Source organism: Saimiri boliviensis, chromosome 17 (genome assembly GCF_048565385.1).
Source record: "Saimiri boliviensis isolate mSaiBol1 chromosome 17, mSaiBol1.pri, whole genome shotgun sequence".
Classification (NCBI taxonomy): domain Eukaryota; kingdom Metazoa; phylum Chordata; class Mammalia; order Primates; family Cebidae; genus Saimiri; species Saimiri boliviensis.
In genome coordinates this window covers 41199621-41217075 of record NC_133465.1, presented here as the reverse complement: position 1 = coordinate 41217075, position 17455 = coordinate 41199621, and the positions used below count along the sequence as shown (strand labels likewise).

The 17455-nt window shown below is 46.8% G+C and overlaps 1 pseudogene; it reads right to left on the bottom strand.

The window, feature by feature from the left end:
• Positions 1-968: 968 nt before the first annotated feature.
• LOC101051825 (aldo-keto reductase family 1 member B1 pseudogene) lies at positions 969-2023 on the bottom strand (annotated as a pseudogene).
• Between the last annotated feature and the right edge of the window lie 15432 nt (positions 2024-17455).

Here is a 17455-nt window from a genome sequence, read left to right as displayed (position 1 = left end):
TCCTTTTCCCTGAATACTAACGTCTAAAGGTCAGCCCAGCTACCACCAGTGTGCGTGTGACGTGTCCTGCCTCCCCTTTGGATGAGAAGAAGAAGCTGTGTCCCTTCCATCAGACAGAGGGGCTCCTCAAAGCTGGGCATTGTGTCCGTGCATTCAGACAGAGAGCTCTCTGAAGTCAGGGAGTGTGTCTCCCAAACAGATCCGGGTTCCTTGAGGGTATAACGTAAGTTTCCCCATCAGACTGGGGGCAGGCCTGTGTCACTTCCTTCCTCTGGATTCTCCTGGTTTCCTGCTTGGGCTCTGCTGGAAAGTACAGGAAGTATTTAGCATGATGCCCTCCCCACCATCCATCTCGCGATCCAAACCTGTCCAAACTGGAACTTTGACATTCACCCCCAATCCAGTAAGCCTAACTTCCTTGAGTCCCTCTTCAGTTCTGTCCGCTCTTTCCCAGATGGGTTCTGCTTCCCTAAGGCTGCTAGCAATGAGGAAAGACAACAATATGACTACCCAGCACTCCACAAAGAATCCTACAGGCGAGGACCTTGCCCAATCACCAATGCCCCGTATCCCAATTCCACCCAAGATTCAAGCTTATTTCCTCCTGAAAGACTTTCTGAACCAGGAAGTCTTCCATCTCATCTCTGGATGTATTTGGTTCTCATTTGCCTGACGGTTTTTGAATGCTTTTTTTTTTTTTTCAAGCTCACAAAAGCACTTTTTATTTGAGGCAAAGAGAAGTCTTGCTGAAAGGATGACAGTTCCAAGCAGTCCAAACTCAGCTGTTAGTGGCACCATTTTGACCTGATAGATTTTGCTTCTCTTTGGTCAGAAAAGGGTATTTAGGTTTTACTTTCCCCAGCGGTGCAAAAAGAAGGGCACAGCAAACTGGAAGAGACTTCTGCTCTACTGACAGACCTCTTCAGATTCAACATCAAGCCAGACACGCCCTTGCCGGCCACTCTACAGGTTGCTGTCCCACTGCTGAGTGACACAGGCTATACTACCTTTGCAAGGAAAAAAATGAGGCAGGAAACACAGGCATAGGTCACTTAGGGACGAGCAGGCATCCACAGCTTCAAAACTCTTCATGGAAGGGGTAATCCTTGTGGGAGGCACAGCTCACCAAGGCACAGACCCTCTAGTTCCTGCTGTAGCTGATTAAGATGGTCAATATCCTCGCTGCTCAGTTCAAAGTCAAAGACCTTAAAGTTCTCAGCAATGCATTCTGGTGTCACAGACTTGGGGATCACCACCAAGTTCTGGGGAACTGGATCAGGACCTAGGCTGTAGTTTTACTGTGCTTGTCTGCGATTGCCTGGATCCTGGGATCCTCCAGGAGAGAAGGGTCCTTGGGCTTGGCCCAGGATCTGTCGGGAGAGCCGAGGGGGCTGTAGGTGGTCACCATGATGCCTTTGGACTGGCAGTACTGGATTAACTTCTCCTGAGTGAGGAACGGGTGGCACTCAATCTGGTTAACTGCAGGCTTATACTTTAAGCCAGGTTTGTTTAAGATCCTCTCCACCTGGAGATGGTTGGAGTTGGTGATGCCAATAGCTTTCACCAGCCTTTCATCCACCAGCTCTTCCATGGCCGCCCACGTGTCCAGAATGTTGGTGTCTCTGGGAACCACGTTGCCTGACTCATCCAATGGGAAAAATTCCTTCCCAGGCTTAAAGCCAGTCGGCCAGTGAACAAGGTAGAGGTCCAGGTAGTCCAGCTTCAGGTCACTGAGCATCCTCAGGCAGGCTTCTTTCACCAGGCCTTTCTCATGGTACGTGCACCACAGCTTGCTGACCATGAAGAGCACCTCACGCTTCACCACCTGCTCCCGGAGCTTCTCCTGAATGGCCACCCCCACCTCATTCTCATTCTGGTACACATGGGCACAGTCGATGTGGAGGTACCCAGTGTTGATGGCCACCTTCACAGCCTCAGTCTCTTGCCTGGGGGGGGGCCTTCCAGATGCCCAGCCCGAGGATGGCATCTTGGCGCCGTTGTTGAGCACGAGGTGGCTGGCCATGGCTGCTGCGCTCCCCAGACCCCCGCCCGGAACCATCTTGAATGCTATTTTTTTAAACCAACTTTTACAGTTTGGGTTTAATAATTTTAGATTTACAGTAAAGTTGCAAAGAAAGTACAGAAAATTCCCATATATACCTTATCCAGTTCCCTTAATGTTAACATCCCACATCATCACGGAACATTTGCCAAAAGGAAGACGTCAACATTAGTACTACGTTACTGTGAGCTAAACTCCAGACTTTATTCAGATTTCACGAGTTGTTCTCCTGAGGTCCCTTTTCCGTTCCAGGATTCCATCCAGGATATCACATTGCATTTGGTGTTTGCGTCTCCTTGGTCACCTCTGGTTCTTGAGAATTTCTTAGTCTCTCCTTGTTTTTCATGACTGACAGTTTCAAGGAGTACTGGTCAGGTATTCCTCTCCCCAGCTTTTTTTTTGAGACAGAGTTTCACTCTGTCACCCAGGCTGGAGTTCAGTGGCATGATCTCAGCTCACTGCAACCTCTGCCTCCCGGGTTCAAATGATTCTCCTGCCTCAGCCTCTTGAGCAGATGGGGCTACAGGCATGTGCCACCATGCCTGGCTATCTTTTGGATTTTAGTAGATACAGGTTTTTGCCATGTTGGCCAGGCTGGTCTCGAACTCCTGCTGGTCAGGTATTCTATAGAATGTCCTACTGTTAGTTTTCAGCAGTAAAAGGCTTTCCTCAAACAAAACCTTCTGCAGAGTCCTGGTCTGTGAGCAGATAACAATGGAATTGCCCTGGTGACAGCAGTGATGAGAGAGAATCTCCTGAATATGAATCTCCATGAAACCCCCTGAAAATTATAAGAAACTAGATACCATGGAACCCAGTTTGAAAGTCATTAATTTAGGCCAAGCTCTATTCGGTACTTGGTTTTGTGCTATAAAACCCTAGACAGGGAATTATAAACTAAGTCTCACATACTTCTGGTGACAGGGTTACCACAAATGTTCTTTCTCTCTCTCTCTCTCTCTCTCTCTTTTTTTTTTTTTTTTTTTTTTGAGACAGAGTCTCACTCTGTTGCCCAGGCTGGAGGGCAGTGGCACGATCTCAGCTCACTACAACCTCTGCTTCACAGGTTCAAGCGATTGTCCTGTCTCAGCCTCTGGAGTAGCTGGGATTACAAGCGTGCACCACAGCACCTGGCTAAGTTGTGTATTTTTAGTAGAGATGGGGTTTCGCCATGCTGGTCAGGCTGGTCTCAAACTCCTGACCTCAGGTGATCCACCTGCCTTGGCCTCCAAAGTGCTAGGATTACAGGTGTGAGCCACTGCGCCCAGCCCACAAATTTTCAAGAAGGCTCCAATGGCTGGAGAGATCTGTGAAATCTGCCTTTCCTCAGCCTGTATTGTGGGGGTCCCTGCAGGACTGTAATACCCTTTTCCCCTGGCTGAGGGGGAAGCTGGAGGCCACGGCCTTGATATTCCTCCCCAAGTATCCCCCTCAGGCAAAGGGAGTCCCAAGGTCTCGGGCAGGACAGTCATCCTAGGGCTGGTTGTTGTGAGGGTGTAAAAGCCTGACTCCTTGTCTCAAGGCAGGGACAACTCCCAAGGGCTGCCTCTGCTCCAGAGCGCCTGTGGGGTCAGCTGAGGCCTTTGTTGTGAATGCACTGCAGTGAAATGTGTGTTTCTGCCCGGTCCCACTGCACTTGCTCCCTCCAAAATTTCTGCACATAAAACTCCATCTTAGAGTCTGTTTCCTGGGGACCTAACCGGACAGCTGGTGCCAGGAGTGGCCTAAAGAAGCAGACTCTGGGCCAGACATGATGGCTCAGTCCTGTAATCCCAGGACTTTGGGAGGCCAAGGTGGAAGGATAGCTTGAGCTCAGGAGTTTGAGACCAGCCCGAGCAACGTGGCAAGACCTCATCTCTATTAAAAACATAAAAATAAAAAATTAGCTGGGTGCGGTGTCTCATACCTGTAATCACAGCACTTTGGGAGGCCAAGGCAGGCAGATCACTTGAGGTCAGGAGTTCAAGACTGGTCTGGCCAACATGGTGAAACCCCACCTCTACTAAAAACCCAAAAATTAGCTGGATGTGGTGGCATACACCTGTAATCCCAACTACTCGGGAGGCTGAGATATGAGAATCTCCGACCCAAGAGACAGAGGTTGCAGTGAGCCAAGATGGTGCCACTGCACACCTGCGTGGGGGACCAAAAAAAAAGGTTAGTCAGGTGTGCTGTCACATGCCTGTAGTATCAGCTACTCAGGAGGCTGAGGAGAGCGAGACTGCAGTGAGCCGTGATCATGCCACTGCACTCCAGCCTGGGTGACAGAGCGAGATGCTGTCTCAAAAAAAAAAAGAGAGAGAGAGAGAGAGAGAGACAGAAGCAGAATCTGAATCACTGACCAGCCAGCTTTATACTAAGTGCAGTAGAAATGCTAGAACTGTCATAGCAGATAGTAGAAGATGGGATCAAAAAGCTCAGAGAAGTGGGCATGCTAGAGCGGATACATTAGGTAAAAACCAAACATTCGCCAAATAGTTTCTAGAGGATGACAGCGGACCAGAGCAAACACAACGGAGTATTAGCCCGCTGACATCTGCTGCGCCAGGTGCTGTGCCTTTGCTAACACAGAGGAACATGCCTCAGGTGCATAGTATGTGGGCATTGATCTGGGAAATGCATTCTTTCATTCTTTCTCATCCTTATTGGAAAGAAATAGAAACAATTTGCATTCACTTGGGAAGGACAGCAGTATACATTTAAGATCTGTTTTAGAGTATATTAACTTTCCCACTCTGTCGTAAAAGTCTGAAGACACCTGGAGCATCTCGACATTCTGCAGAATAGTGCGTTGGTCTATTCTTCTTCTTCTTATTTTTATTTTTTTATTTTTTGAGATGGAGTTTCACTATCATTGCCCAGGCTGGAGTGCAATTGTGAGGTCTTTGTTCACTGCAACCTCTGCCTTCTGGGTTCAAGTGAATCTTCTGCCTCAGCCTCCCAAGTAACTGGGATTACAGGTGTATGCTACCACATCCAGTTAATTTTTTGTGTGTATTTTTTGTAGAGACGGGGTTTCACCATGTTGATCAGGCTGGTCTTGAACTCCTGACTGCAGATGATCCACCTGCCTCAGTCTCCCAAAGTGCTGGAATTATAGGTGTGAGCCACGGTGCCTGGCCACTTTGGTCTACTCTTGTGATGACATCATGTTAATTGAACCAGAAAAGTGCCACGGAGCCTTGGTAAGTACATGCATTCCAGGGGATGGGAAGAAAAACCCCCTACAAAGATTTAGAGTCTTATTAACGTCAGTGAGTTCTTTAGTGGTTTGGCAGAAGCATGCCTAGATATCCACTCCAAAGAAAAGGAGAAATTCTTGGCCAAGAGATAAGAAAGCACATCTGGGCTGGGTGCAGTGGTGCACACCTATAATCCCAGCACTTTGGGATGCTGAGGGAGGCGGATCATGAGGTTCAAGAGATCAAGACCATCCTGGCCAATATGGTAAAACCCCATCTCTACTAAAAATGCAAAAATTGGCCAGGTCTGGTGGCTTGTGCCTGTAGTCCCACCTACTCAGGAGGCTGAGGCAGGAGAATCACTTGAACCCAGGAGGTGGAGGTTGCAGTGAGCCAAGATTGCTCCACTGCACTTTAGCCTGGCAACAGAGCAAGACTCCATCTCATAAAAAAATATAATAAAATAAATTGCACATCTGGTAGGCCTCCTCAGACTCTGGAGAAAACACGTTCTACATTTGGGAATATGTTTACAGATGACACTGAAGGCTGTCAAATTTGAGTGGGACGCAGAGCAAGAAAGAGCTGTTCAACAGTTGCAGATGAGGTGCAAAGGAACCTGACACTTGGACCCCAAGACCCACAGACCCTTTGCATTAGGGGTATTTGTGGCATCAAAAAAGACTGACACCACAGTAGGGGACTCACAATGCAGACCTCTAGAGCTCTGGAGGACTATTCGCTAGTCAGAAACAGCTTACTGCGTGCTACAGGACCCTTGTAGAAACAGAACACCTAATCAGGGGACATCACGGGACCAGAGCTGCCTGTCACCAGCTGAATCCTGACTGACTCTCCGTCTTCCCATGAATCTCCTCCAAACTGAGCTGTCCACTTAAATGTCCTGGATCTCTCTGAATGCCCCTTATGTGTCTATCAAGGTCCCTCACACTTAACATGTCACTTGGCCAGGGATGCACTCTTCCAGCTATAGGTGGCCAGAGACCAGGGCAACAGGACAGTTTCCCCTACCCGACTACATTTCGTGATTCAGACGACCGACTTAATGGCTATACAATTTTCCTAAATCATGGTTCGTGGACCACTGGGGGTCCCTAAAGGTACACAGGTGTCCATGGGAAACCTCTGAGGAAAAAAGACGGAACTGCTCTGCTCACAAATCCGAAATGCAAAATTGATTTAAGATTCTCGCAACAGTCCCATCTTGTTTGTTTGTTTGTTTATCTATCTCTCTCTCTCTTTATTTTAGAGACAAGTTCTCACTCTGTCACCCAGGCTGGAGTTCAGTGGTGTGATCACAGCTTACTGGGCTATGTGATCATAGCCTTGAATTGAGCTCAAATGACCCTTCTGCCTCAACCTCCTGAGTAGCTGAGACTACAGGCACACGCCACTACACCCAGCAAATCTTTCAATTTTTTGTAGAGATGAGGTCTCCCAATGTTGCCCAGGCTGGTCTTGAACTCTTGGGCTCAAGCAGTCCTCCGGCCTCAGCTTCCCAAAGCACTGGGATTCCAGGCGTGAGCCACTTCGCCCAGCCCCATTTTGTTCTTAATAACTGTCACATTCTCCAACATTGTGCATCTCTAATTTGAATGTGGCTGATCTAGCTTGGGTACATCATCTCCAGAGATATATTTTCATGTCACTTATGGGTTTTTGGTTATTACTTTTGTGATGTGTAATATCCTCAACCCAAATAATAAACCAACGATTCAAAAGTGGTTAATTACAGCCTAAGAAGAGTGATGAAAATAGTAACCTAAATACTACCCCTGAGAATCATGTTATAAAAGTAAATAGGTTGTGTCCAGGCATATGGCTGGGCTTAAAAAAAGAAAGAAAGAAAGAAAGAAAGAAAGAATAAAAGTAAATACTTAGTGAACAAGAATCTAGTTCAAAAATATGTAAATCTCTAAGAACTGGGACACGTCTGACAATTTCATACAAGCAGCTGAAAAAGTATAAATAGTGAGTATGATGTTGACGATCTGAAACTAAACTTGCTGGGCTGGTGATCTATTCCATTTTAATCCCCAGTGAGTTGTGTGTTATGAAACTTTGTCAAATAGTGGCATAAAGCCATCAAGATTTTCACATCATTTTCAAACACAGCACAGTGACCTTTCTGGTAAATCATCAGAGACTTTTTTTCTTTTTTTTTTTTCCAGAACAAGAGCAAAATAAGCTTTCCAGGACAAAATTAATGGATTTTCCCCTAGTAAATGCAGGAAGAAAAACAGAAGGACAGAGGCAGTATTTAAAACTGCACTCCTCTTAGTGAAACACAGCTACAAAGTAATGCTATCTGAGAAGATTGTCACACAGCGGGGTTATTAATGATACACATTCCTCTCAGAGAGAAGAAAAAACCAACTTTTGGCAAATTTCATTTATCAAATGACAGTGTTGGCTATCACATAGTATCAATTGCAAATATGAGAAAATAGTTTGATTTTAATAAATCCGGCTATCTTATGCTTCTCAATTAAAAACGTAAGCTTTTGCCCAGTGATAATTTGTGTAATACCAAAATTTTTAAAAAGGTAATAATATTTTGTTACTCTAAGGTGAGGTTTGAACTCTCAGTTATTACATATATTGTCATCTGAGCAAGCTGTTTAAGATCTTAGAATCTATCTTCAGTGGCCTAGTCCATGACTTAAGGAAACGGTTTCATTTCATCTCTTCTCAAATATTTTTGGGGTCCCATGTGAAGTTGGCTAGAAATCAGTAATGTGCTGCTGAGTCTGGTGGCTCATGCCTGAGATTCCAGTATTTGGGAGGCCAAAGTGGGTGAATTGAGTCCAGGAGTTCAAGACCAGTCAGGGCAACATAGCAAAAGCTCGTCTCTACAAAAAGTGCAAAAAGAATTAGCCAGACTTGGTGGTTCATGCCTGTGGTTCCAGCAACTGGGGTGGGGTGGTGGGGAGCTGAGGTGGGAGGATCACTTGAGCCTGGGAGGCGGAGATTGCAGTGAGCTGAGATCATGCCACTGCACTCCAGCCTGGACAACAGAGTGGGACTCTTTCTCAATAAACCAAACCAAACCAAACCAAACCTCCCCGCCACATTTCTTCTGAGTCCACTCAAGACCACTTCTGAGATCCTGAGTGGCTCGCTCAAATGGTAATATATTCAATCTCTGTATTGTACAGACATCACCCATGACGATGTTTACTGTGGAGGAGCAAGTTAGCAGAATTTCTTAAAACCAAACAGCGGTATGACTGCTACATTATGATTTTGATTCTTTCTCAGCACTTGGTGATTTTGTTTCTGAGCAGGAGAAAGGAATCGGTGACATATTATTAAGACTATTTAAAAACCACATCCAAACATTACATCAGAACTTAAAGAATTCTTTCCGGAGTCAAATTCAACCAAAGAAAAAATACGGCTCTGCTTGCTCCCCCCGACCTCCTCTCTCGGTGAAATCCTGAGTCTTCTGGCTTTTGGAAGCGTCGTACCTGTTGGCCTAATATTCGAGAGAGGGGAGAGCAGTTTTCAGGAGGACACAGGTTTGTGATTTCTGAATTCTTCTTTGGTCTGAACCCAGAACCATCTGTCAGAGCCGCCAAACATTTGCTGCCATTTCTAAAGACCTGTAATTGTGGTTTAGGATTTTTCTAATTTGGTACAAATAAGGAATAAGAAAAGAAACTGACAGGATATGAAATCTCTTTATGGCTCCTACTGTCACACACGGCGCAGAGGTACTGGCGGAAATTTTCAGAGGGTATCATCACCCTCCCTGATATGTAACAATTATCCTTCATGTTACTTTCTACACAGTTGCATTTCTAAATGATTTTAGAATTACACTGTTCTTTTTAAGTTTGTTTAAAGTGGGTGGTTGGTATGTGAGCTCAGTGCCCTGTAAGGGCTGCTGATGAGTGTGAGAAACACTCCCCTTGCTGCGGAGGCTGCATTCCACGGCAGATAAAGAAATCCCACAGGGAATCCAGGGAGGCCCCTAGGATCCTGTGAGCCCTGCTTGTCCAGCGCAGCCCTGCGGCGTCAGCTGAGCTGACCCAGTCATAGCCTCCTGGTGGGTCCCCAGCTCTTGCTCACACAAGAGCAATGCTCTGCTCAATGTCCAAAAACTCTGTCCCAGCTGTTCTGCCCAAAGTCCGGTAAGGGAAATCCTAGTGTCCTTATTTTACAGATGAGGACCCAGAAGCTCAGAGAGTTTCTCCCCAAAGCCGCCCAGCTTGGAGAGGAGAGGCTAGGAGGGGAGGCAGCAACTTTGCATGCCCCTTGTCCCAAAGACGCTTTCCCCTATACTTAGATGTCTGCAAAACAGCCTAAAGGACGAGTCCAGAACGCTCCGGTTTACTTAAGACTTAGGTCCAAACACCTGCTTATGCTGTCTCAATCTTCACAACAATCTTCACAGTGAGATACATGGGTCATTAGCTCCACTTTACAGACGAGGACACTGAGGTTCAGAAAGGTTAAGTCACTTGCCCTTGGTCCCGTTGCAGATGAGTGGCAACTTCTTCAAACTGAGGTCTGGCAGCCAAGTGTGAGTTGTTAACTCCCCTCTGCAAAGTGGCCATCAAGTGGGGTTCTCCCTGTAAAATCTCTCCATCCGCGGATTCTCCCTGAGCTGCCTTCTGCCTGCCTTGCAGCCTCTGCGAACTCCTGCCACAGCCTCCCAGCTCCTCTCCCTGCCCCGTGCCTCCTCGGATCCAAATCCTCCGAAAGGCAGCAGACAGGGTGGTCTTGCCACCGGTGCCTCATCCTTCCTCCCCACTCTGCCCCAGTCACCCCCAGGGCCTGCCTGCCCGCTCAGGGCTAGCGAACATGCGGTCGAGCTTTGTGGCCGGTACTCTCACTTCCCTCGGGCCTTCCAGCCGCCTCCATCCAAGGCCAGCAGTATCCGCCCAGTGCGCACCCTGCCCTGTTCTCCCCATCTCCACCTACCATCCCACCCCGATTCTCCCCTTCCCTGCTCTTCAAAGACTCCCCTTGGGTCCCTGGCTGTGGGCTGTCTCCCGGGCTCCGATCTGTCCCTCCCAGTGCCCTACTCTGCCTAGCTGCCCACTCCCATCCTGAGGACCGGAGTACGACTGTCAGGTTCATCCCGGTTCCTATCACAGTGCCTGGTGCACAGAGGAAGCGGTGCAGTTGTGCTATGAGAGCTTGGCCCGCGGGCTCAGACTTCCAGTTCAAATCCCAGCTGCTCCTTTTCCCAGCGGTGTGACTGTTGGCAATTTACTTCCCTTTTCTGTGCCTCAGTTTCCTGATCTCTAAAATGGGGATCATAGATCTTGTTCATAAGGTTGTGAGAACCTAAAGTAGGTAGGTTCACACCGCATCCCCCACACCAGGGAAGCTGCTCCATCTCCCAGCCCTAGCTCCAAAATTCTAAAACTTAGAGAGTTTCAGAAAGAGCTCTGGACTTGGAGAGAAAAGCCCTGTCTCCTGGTCCTGGCTCTGCCCACCAAATAGCTGTGTGACTTAGGACAGATTGCTTGACCTCTCTGAGCCTTACTTTTTACTACTCTGAAATAGTAATGGTCCCAGCCCCACCTGCACCATAGGGTTGTTCCGATGCTCAATCGCACAGTCTGGAGACAGGGTGATTCGTAAACTAAGGCAGGATGAAGAAATGCAGGGCCTGGTGACCACAGGGTTGGAAGGAAAGACCAGGACCAGGCCTGCAGACTTCTGGTCAGGGATGTGCCAAGGGTGTGGCCATTGGGCTCCGGGCTGGGTAGCAACTGTAATGAGGTGGCGCTGATTGGGAATAAGCCTGGTCCCAAGCTTTGTCCAAAGTCACACAAAGACTTCTGCTGGTCACTGTCTCCCTGCCACCTGCTCTCGCCACTTCTCCAAAACACCTTCAAGTGCTTCTCAGGTCCCCAGAACTCCCGCTGGATCCTGATGCTCAGAGGCCCTGCCAAGTCTGACCGTCAGCCACAGCTCTCCCCACCCCCTTCCCACTCTCAACTCCAGCCCAGCTGAATTAGGAATTTCCTAATATTAGTCATGATGTTTTCAGTTGCAAGTGCCAACAGCCTAACTCAAAGTGGCTTAAACAGAAAATTGAAGATGTTTGGCTTATTTAACCAGAAAGGTCAGTACCGTTGGATCTATGGGCTAAAATCAGATCAAGAAGACTCAGTTTCTCTATCTCCTCTTTTGCTTTTCTCTGAAATAGCTTTTTTCTTGGACAGCTTGGCTCTGTTTGGTGGTCTCAGGCAGCTGCCTCGGGCTTATTTTCTAGAAGCTAAGCAACCCCAGGAGAAAAACAGAACCTCTTTCACAATAGTTTCAAGGGGAGAAAAAAAAAATCCCAAGATTTGCCAGGAGTGTTGGTTCATGCCTGTGAACCCAGCATTTTGGGAGGCTGAGGCAGGAGAGTTCAAAACGAGCCAGGCCAACATGGCAAAACCCCATCTCTACTAAATATACAAAAATTAGCCAAGTGTGGTGGCGGGCACCTGTAATCCCAGAGACTGGGGAGGCTGAGGGAAGAGAATCGCTTGAACCTGGGAGGTGAAGGTTGCAGTGAGCCGAGATTGTGCCCCTGCACTCCAGCCTGGACGACAGAGCAAGACTGCATCTCAAAAACAAAATCCCAAGATAGGCCCGTATTGAACTGACTTAAGTCATGTGCGCTTGACCATGGCCAGCGGATGAAATATGCTGGTTGACTTGGGCATGTGCCCACACCAGCAACGCATCGACCAAGAGTGGGGGAAGGGCAGTTCCCTAAAATAAAGTCTGGGCGCTGTTTCTAGAAGAAGGAGAAATAAATGCTAAGGCAGGTAGAAATACTCAATATCCAAAACATTTCACCCCTTGGCTGCTAGCATATATACACACACGTACTTTTCCCATACACATACTTTTTATAAGCTTTTTTGTTATTTTTTCTTTTCATTTGGAAATAATTTCAAGTTTATAGAAAGGTTCCAAGAGTAGTGCAAAGAAGTTGTGTTTCCTGAAGCATTTGATGGTAAATTTCAAGTTTATAGAAAGGTTCCAAGAGTAGTGCAAAGAAGTTGTGTTTCCTGAAGCATTTGATGGTAAATTGCCAACATGATGTTTCATCACCCATGAATACTCTTGTGTGTAAATTCTACAATAATGCTCTCCTAAACAACCACAATGCAACCATAAAAATATAAATACATTACTACAATTTATTTATGTTTTGCCATCGGTCCCAAATAGCCTTTGTCACAAAAAGGCCCATTTATCTGAAGTCTTTCCTTGCTGGTCATGACCTTGTAAATTTTGAGGATCACAGGTCATGATTTTGTTTTTTTTTTTGAGATGGAGTTTTGCTCTTGTTGCACAAGCTGGAATGCAGTGGCATGTTCTCGGCTCACCGCAACCTCCGGGTTCAAGTGATTTTCCTGCCTCAGCCTCCCAAGTACTTGGAATTGCGGCATGCACCACCATGCCCAGTTAGTTTTGTATTTTTAGTTGAGATGGGTTTCTTCATGTTTGTCAGGCTTGTCTCGAATTCCCGACCTCAGGTGATCTGTCACCCTTGGCCTTCCAAAGTGCTGGGATTACAGGCATGAGCGGCTGCACCCAGCCCAGGTCATGATTTTGTGGAGTGTCTCTTGGTTTGGATTTGTCCGATATTTCCTCATGATTAGATTCAAGTTATGAATTTGGAGTAGGAATATCACAGAAGTGATTCTCCTGCCTCAGCCTCCCAAGTAGAGTAGCTGGGATTACAGGCACATGCCACCACACCCAGCTAATTTTTGTATTTTTACTAGAGATGGGGTTTCACCATGTTGGCCAGGCTGGTCTTGAACTCCTGACCTCAAGTGATCCGCCACCTTAGGGCTCCCAAAGTACTGGGATTACAGGCCTGAGCCACCGCACCCAGCCTGCACCCATTAATTTTAGAACCCATTAAGGGCTCTTGCCTGAAATATTTTTTTTTAATTATATTTGTTGCTGTTTTAGTTTGGACTGCTACAGCAAAGTACCATAGACTGGGTGGCTTATAAATAACAGATGTTTACTTCTCATGGTTCTGGAGGCTGGAAGTCTGAGATCGTAGTGCCAGCATGATCAGGTTCTGGTGAGGGCTCTTTTCTGGGCTGCAGATGGCTAACTTCCTGCATCTTCACATAGCAGAAAGAGAGATTGAGAGCTTGAGAGCTCTCTGGGGTCTCTTTTATAAGGCACTAATCCATTAATGAGAGCTCCACCCTCATGACCTAATGTATTAGTCCATTCTCATGCTGTTAATAAAGACATGCCCAGGACTGGGTAATTTATAAAGAAGAAGAGTTTTAAGGGACTCACAGTTTCACATGGCTGGGGAAGCCTCACAATCACGGTGGAAGGCGAAGGAGGAGCAAGGTTTGTCTTACGTGGCAGCAGGCAAACATCCCTTTATAAAACCATCAGATCTTGTGAGATTTATTCACTCTCATGAGAACAGTAAGGGGAAAAACCTACTCCCAAGATTCAGCTACCTCCCACCAGGTCCCTCCCACAACATGTGGGGATTATGGGAACTATACTTCAAAATGAGATTTGGGTGGGCAGCCAAACCATATTATTCTGCCCCTGCCCCCTCCCAAATATCATGCCCTCACATTTCAAAACACAATAATGCCTTCCCAACAGTCCCCTAAAATCTTAACTCATTTCAGTATTGACTCCAAAGTCCAAGTCCAAAGTCTCATCTGAGACAAGGCAAGACTCTCTGCTTATGAGCCTGTAAAGTCAAAAGCAAGTTAGTTACTTCCTAGATACAGTGGAGGTACAGGCATTGGGTAAACACACTCACACGAAATGAGAGAAATTGGCCAAAACAAAGAGGATACAGGTCCCATCCAAATCTGAAATCCAATAGGGCAATCATGAGTTACAAAATTATCTCCTTTGACTCCATGCCTCACATCCAGGGCATCCTGTTGCAAGGGGTGGGCTCCCATGACCTTGGGCTTCTCCACCCCTGTGGCTTTGCAGGGTATAGCTTCCCTCCCAGCTGCTTTCATGGGCTGGCATTGAGTGCCTGCAGTTTTCCCAAGTGCATGGTGCAAGCTGTCAGTGGATCTACCATTCTGGGGTCTGGAGGATGGTTGCCATCTTCTCACAGCTCCATTAGGCAGTGCCCCAGTGGGGACTCTGTGTGTGGGCTTCAACCCTACATTTCCCTTCTGCACTGCTCTAGCAGGGGTTCTCCATGAGGGCTCCACCCCTGCAGCAAACTTTTGCCTGGACATCAAGGCATTTCCATACAGCCTCTGAAATATAGGCGGAGGTTCCCAAACATCAATTCTTGACCTCTGTGCACCTGAAGGTAAAACACCATGTGGAAGCTACCAAGGCTTGCAGCTTGAACCCTCTAAAGCCATAGCCTGAGCTGTACCTTGGCTCCTTTTAGCCACAGCTGGAGCAGCTGAGACACAGGTCACCAAGTCCCTAGGCTCCACACAGCAGGACATCCTGGGCCCAACAAAACCATTTTTCCCTCCTAGGCCTCCAGGCCTGTGATGGGAGGAGATGCCACAAAAGTCTGACGTGCCCTTGAGACATTTTCTCCATTGTCTTGGTAATTGTCATTCAGCTCCTTGTTACTTATGCAAATTTCTTGAACTTCTCCCCAGAAAATGGGTTTTTCTTTTCCGTTGCATTGTCAGGCTGCAAATTTTCCAAACTTGTATGTTCTGCTTTCTCTTGAATGCTTTGCCATTTAGCAATTTCTTCCACCAGATGCTCTAAATCATCTCTCTCTAGTTCAAAGTTCCACAGATCTCTAGGGCAGGGGCAAAATGCTGCTAGTCTCTTTGCTAAAGCATAACAAGAGTCACCTTTGCTCCAGTTCCCAACAAGTTTCTTATCTCAGATCGTCTGAGACTGCCTCAGCCTCGACTTTATTGTCCATATCATTATCAGCATTTTGGTCAAAGCTATTCAACAATTCCAGAGTTCTGCCCACTGAGAAGGCTTCAAAGTAGTGATGTTCCGATGGCAATGAGCACCTAGCATCTACATTTTGTTTTTTAGGTATTATTTTCCACTAAAAGGAATTAGAACCCTTTGGAGAACTGGCTGGTTTTAAGGCTGGGGCAGGGAGTGTACAAAATGACTTTTTTTTTTTTTTTTTTTTTTTTTTTTTTTTTGAGATGGAGTCTTGCTCTGTCACCCAGGCTGAAGTGCAGTGATGCGATCTCGGCTCACTGCAATGTCCGCCTCCTGGGTTCAAACAATTCTGCTGCCTCAGCCTCCCAAGTAGCTGGGACTACAGATGGCTGCCACCACAACTGGCTAATTTTTTGTATTTTTTTTTTTTTTTTTTTTGAGATGGAGTTTCGCTCTTGTTACCCAGGCTGGAGTGCAACGGCGCGATCTCGGCTCACTGCAACCTCCATCTCCTGGGTTCAGGCAATTCTCCTGCCTCAGCCTCCTGAGTAGCTGGGATTACAGGCACGTGCCACCATGCCCAGCTAATTTTTTGTATTTTTAGTAGAGACGGGGTTTCACCATGTTGACCAGGATGGTCTCGATCTCTCGACCTCGTGATCCACCCGCCTCGGCCTCCCAAAGTGCTGGGATTACAGGCTTGAGCCACCGCGCCTGGCAATTTTTTGTATTTTTAGTAGAGATGGGGTTTCACTGTGTTGGCCAGGATGGCCTTGATCTCCTGACCTCGTGATCTGCCTACCTTGGCCTCCCAAACTGCTGGAATTACAGGCAAGAGCCACTGTGCCCAGCCCAAAATGACATCTGATATATTGCCTGGGGCATCTTGTGACAGAAAGTAAGGAACTGCTGAAAGAATGACGGTGACTATCTAAGTCAGCTTGAGCTGCCACAATAAAACACCACAGATGGGAGGCTAACATAACAGTTATTTATTTTCTCACAGTTCTGGAGTCTAGAAGTCCAAGGTCAAGGCGTTGAGAGGGTTGGGTTCTCCGATGCCTCTCTCCTTGGCTTGCAGATGGCAGCTTTCTTACTGTGTCTGCAGATAGCCTGTCTCTGTGCTTACATACTCCTTGTGTCTCTTTCTCTTCTTATAAGGACACTAGTCCCATTAGATTGAGGTCAGACACATATGGCTTCTTTGAACGTTAATTACCTTTTTTAAAGGCTATATCTCCAAATACAGTCATATTGGGATTAATGCTTCAATAAGAATGTTGGGAGGAGGGGGCGTAATTCATTCCATAGCAGGGACGAATAGAAAAGACAAAGAAGCCAGCTCGAAGAGGCTTTCACCAGCTGCATTTGAACAATTTGAGCATTAAAATAATGACCTTGATACTGACAAGAAAGACAGAGAGAGAGGAAGAAAGAAAGAAAAAGTAAGAAAGAAAGAAAAAGAAAGAAAGACAGAAAGAAAGAAGGAAGGGAGGGCCGGGCACGGTGGCTCAAGCCTGTAATCCCAGCACTTTGGGAGGCCGAGGTGGCTGGATCACGAGGTCGAGAGATCGAGACCAACCTGGTCAACATGGTGAAACCCCGTCTCTACTAAAAATACAAAAAATTAGCTGGGCATGGTGGCACGTGCCTGTAATCCCAGCTACTCAGGAGGCTGAGGCAGGAGAATTGCCTGAACCCAGGAGACGGAGGTTGCAGTGAGCCGAGATCGCGCCATTGCACTCCAGCCTGGGTAACAAGAGTGAAACTCCGTCTCAAAAAAAAAAAAAAAAAAAAAAAAAAAAAAAAAAAAGAAAGAAAGAAAGAAGGAAGGAAGGAAGAAAGAAATGGAGGAAAGAGAAAGCTTTTTCAGTAAGTAGAATGACCGAAGAAATGATGTTAGATAATTATCCTTTGGGGCTGGGCATAGTGGTTCATGCCTATGTAATCCCAAAGTAATCCCAGCACTTTGGGAGGCTGAGGTGGGTGGAGCACGATCACCTGAGTTCAAAAATTACCAGCCTGGCCAACATGGCAAAAACCCATCTCTACTAAAAATACAAAAATTAGACGGGTATGGTGGTGGGTGCCTGTAATCCCAGCTACTTGGGAGGCTGAAGCAGTAGAATCGCTTGAACTCGGGAGGCAAACTCAGTGAGCTGAGATTGCACATTGCACTCCAGCCTGAGTGACAGAGGGAGACTGTCTCAGAAAAAAAGAAAAAAAAAAAGGTAATCATCATTTGGCATCTGTCATGGACTGAGTATTAGTGCCTCCCCTAATATCCGTCTGTTCAAATACCAACTCCCAAAGTGATGGTATTGGGAGGTGGGGG